The sequence below is a fragment of the Nicotiana tabacum genome, chromosome 15, assembly GCF_000715075.1.
Source record: "Nicotiana tabacum cultivar K326 chromosome 15, ASM71507v2, whole genome shotgun sequence".
Taxonomy (NCBI): domain Eukaryota; kingdom Viridiplantae; phylum Streptophyta; class Magnoliopsida; order Solanales; family Solanaceae; genus Nicotiana; species Nicotiana tabacum.
In genome coordinates, this window is record NC_134094.1 from 43,349,134 (window position 1) to 43,353,377 (window position 4,244).

A 4,244-nucleotide genomic window follows, 5' to 3' on the forward strand; every position below is an offset into this window, starting at 1 on the left:
AGCCAAGGTCAGCTTCCTTATTTCTTTAGCCATAGCATCAAGCTGTACCTGTACAGATGTATTAGCATCAACTTGTTGAAAGCCAGTTGATCATCTTCTTTCAGCCCTCTTAGAGGGCCACTGATTTAGCATCTCCAGATAGCTCATCTAAAATTGTAACTATCTCCTATGGAGTCTTCTTCATCAAAGTGCATCCGACTGCATTGCTTAATGTTCTACGTGAGACTGGTGTCAATCTATCCCAAAAGTCCTCGAGTTGCATCCAGAGTTCAATTCCACTATGTTGACACTTTCAAACTATCTCCTTAAACCTCTCCCATGCTTCAAAAACAGTTTGGGTCTCTTTCTGGCAGAAGTTATGGATTTCTCTTCTAAACTTGCCTGTTTTAGCTGAAGAAAAATATTTATTAAGGAATATTCTGGTCTTCTTCTCCCATGTTCTGATCGATCCCGTGGGCAAACTTCAAAGCCACTGCTTTGCATCATCCTTGAGTGTGAAGGGGAATGCCCTTAAGTACACTGCATCTTGTGATACACCATTATATTGAAAGGTGTTCATAATCTCCTTGAAGTCCATTATATGTGTGTTTGGATCTACGTTCATCTTTCCTCAAAAAATACAGCAATTTTGAAGGGTTTGAAGCAACCCTTGCTTCAACTCGAAATTGTTAGCTGCAATTGGAGGTGGTTTAACACTTGATAAGCCTTGACTGTAGACCGATCTAGCATAATTGCCCAGTAATCTCCCAGTCATGTGAGCTATATTTCTGAACTGGTCAGCAACCAAGGGTTGATTTTAAGCAATTCTCTGACCCCTGTCCTCTTCATGGATAATCTGTGTTTCTCTAATAGTTGCTTCCTCAGCATCACGTGCAACGTTTTCTCATTGTTGGGTTGCCTCCCTTGCAGCCAAATCTACATTATCTTCACAGTTTACAGCCATATGTTCTTTGGTTGAGGATTGCCAAACCTTTTCTGATGTCTCAGTGGGATTTCTTTCCTTCCTCAGTTGTCGCAACTGTTTTTCTATCTCGTGCTCATATGATAGCAATACTTTCACAGAAGCTCGAGTCATGCACCAATTTAAACCTGTAACTTGCGCACAGTCAAAGAACACCAACCGTAAAAAGGGAAAAATAAAATAAAATAATAAGAAAAATTCCTGAATTAGCACTACAAACTATTTCAAACACTATTGATTGCCAGTCCCCGGCAAGGATGCCAAAATTTGACGAGCGCAAAACACACTTAAATTTTACTCGTTAATCAAATATAGTATAGTATAGTATCATATCCACATGGATTAGATTTAAAAAGTATTCTCGTAGTTTTTAGATTGGTTTCTATCCAACATGATCAACAATTGAGTTTTATAAGATGTCTAACTAAAAATAAACTAAGAATCTAAAGCTATTGATTAATGATAATCGAAACAAGGAATAAGCAAAGAAGGTTATCAATGGGAGAAGATATGATTTTGATAGGATAGGTGCAAGATAATTGTTTGAGATCTAACCCTAGATAATTCACTTCTAATGTTCAAGTGAGTCTCTCAAATTCACTCAATTATTAGTTCAAGCGTTCAGCAAAAACTCCTCTCTCGATTAAGTTTTAACCTCACAAGATAAACCAATTTAAGCACGTGAAGATATGCAAGAATGCATAGTAGATTGGTCTTTAGGAAACCTCTTTAAATTATTCTACTAACTAGGTTTAATCAATGATTAAAACCTCTTTCGATTACTTAGAAGAATCTATGAACTCAACCAATAATATAATGCAAAGATATCACAAGCTATTCCTCTCTCGATTACATGAAAAAGTGAATATAGATGCAACAATTAAATCATCCAAAATGATTCAATACATAAAACTAGAGTTATAATCCACAAACAATCATCAATACACCAAATCCATCAAACCCTAAAAAGAAGTACTCCATAGATATGGAGCAATTAATCACAAATAAAATTAAAGTATAGGAAAACATAAATTCAATCCAAACTCGGATCTTGAGTAAGGAAGGAATGATGAAATCCTTGTGCTTGTGTTCTTACAATTCCTCCTTAGCCTCCTTACATCCAAAGTTTGTCAAAAGTCCAGGAAATAATATTTTTCCATGTATATACCAAGTACGGTCGGGCCCAGACGAAACCACCTTCTCCTGGCCGAAATAGGACATTGGCTCTGTAAAAATTATACAGGCGCGCCGCATGGGGCGATGCGCCATGCGGGGCATTAGTGGGGAAATCCAGAGAGCTCAACAGTTGACAAGCAATAGAATTTGGCAGCCGTGCCGCATCACGCGCCGCAGTTGTGGAGTTTTCTCATAGTACGGAATTTTGCTTGATTTTTGACGTCCAGACTTAGTCCTCGACCCCCGAACACGATCCTGACTTAATCCTTTGGGATTTTACTCAGATTTCAAAGCTCCAAATAGCTCAAATTAGCTCCCCAACATCTACATATCTCGGAATCACTCCTATAAGGCTTAAACACACAATATGTGCAAAACACTACCAATTAAAGCTCAAACACAACTAAATTGCAGTAAATTAGAGTGCAATAAGCGACTAAAATACTAGATTATAGCTTACCATCATTGTCTGCCCTAATACGGGGAGGGACTATTGCACTTGCATATCCTTCATTGGGTAATATCCAGTGTGGAACCGCTCGTGGTGGAGGTGGGGGTGGAGTAGGGACATTGTCATGAGGCACTCAGCCTCTTCTATTGGATACATTACTTCTATGGCATGTCACGTGAGGCATACATTGATCATCAAAGTCTTCAGCACTTGTTCAAGCAAAAGAATTATAATATGAGGCAGGGAAGGTGGTTGGAGTTGTTGAAAAATTATGATATCACTATCAAGTATCATCCGGGTAAGGGGAATGTTGAGCATGCCTTGAGAAGAAAGTCATATATTATAGGGAGTTTGGAATTTATTCCAGCAGAGAAGAGGCCTTTGGCTATGGATGTGCAAGCCTTGGCCAATAGATTTATGACCTTTGATATTTTTGCACCTAGTAGAGTTCTTGATTTTGTTGTTCCACTGTTGACCTTGTTCGAATACAAGAAGGTTCGCCAGTATGATCATCTGCATTTTTGTGTGTTGAAGGACATGATGTAGCGAGGTGGTGCCAAGGAGATGGTTATTGGGGATGATGGTGTATTGTGACTCTAGGGTCAGATTTGTGTTCCTAATTTTCATGGTTTGTGAGAGTTGATTCTTGAAGAGGCTCATAGTTCAAATTATTCTATTTATCCAGATGCTACAAAGATGTATCGTGACATAAAGTAGCATTATGTTTGGAGGGTGAAGAAGGAAATTGTTAGGCATTTTCACTGTGTTTGAATTGTCAGCAGGTGAGGTATCAACATAAAAAACCAAGTGATTTGATTCATATGTTGATTATACTGGGTGGAAGTGGGAGTGCATCACTATGGACTTCATGGTAGGCTTGCCATGGACCTTGAAGAAGTTTGATGCCATCATTTATTGATTGACTAAGTTTGCACATTTCATTCTGGTAATGACTTCTTACACTTTAGATAAGTTGGCTCAAATCTACATCAGAGATATTTTTCATTTGCATGGTGTGCCTATGTCTATCATTTCGGACCGGGGTATTCAGTTCACATTCCACTTTTGGAGAGTTGTTCAGTATGATTTGGACACACAGGTTAAGCTTAGCACAACTTTTCACCCACAGATAGATGGTCAGTCCGAGCAGACTATTCAATTTCTTGAGGATATGTTGAGAGCTTATGTGATTGACATTGCGAGTCACTAGGACCAGTTCCTACTATTGGTTTAGTTTGCTTACACAACAGTTACTAGTCCAACATTCAGATGGCTCAATTTGAGGCTTTATATAATAGACGGTGTCATTATCCTATTGGTTGGTTTGAGCCCAGTGAGGTTAGGATGTTGGGTATAGATTTGGTACGTGATGCATTGGATAAGGTAAAGTTGGTTCAGGATCAACTTCGTATGACTTAGTCCATGCAAAAGGGCTGTGCAATCAAGAGGATTTGTGATGCGGGCATATATAGAGGGTGAGAAGGTACTTCTGAAGATTTCACCCAGGAAGGGGGTGATGATATTTTGGGAAAAGGGTAAGTTGAGCCTTAGGTACATTACTCCACTTGAGGTATTAGAAAGAGTTGGTGAGGTTGCATACTAACTTGCTTTGCCACCCAGCATGTCTGGAGTTTATCTGGCATTTCATGTTTCTAT

The 4,244-nt window shown here is 38.9% G+C and overlaps 1 non-coding gene across 1 annotated transcript; it reads left to right on the plus strand.

Moving 5' to 3' along the window:
* Window positions 1-272: 272 nt before the first annotated feature.
* LOC142170039 (small nucleolar RNA R71) lies at window positions 273-379 on the plus strand. The gene has a single exon (XR_012699655.1). It is a non-coding gene; the product is annotated as a small nucleolar RNA R71 (small nucleolar RNA).
* The last annotated feature ends 3,865 nt before the right edge of the window (window positions 380-4,244 follow it).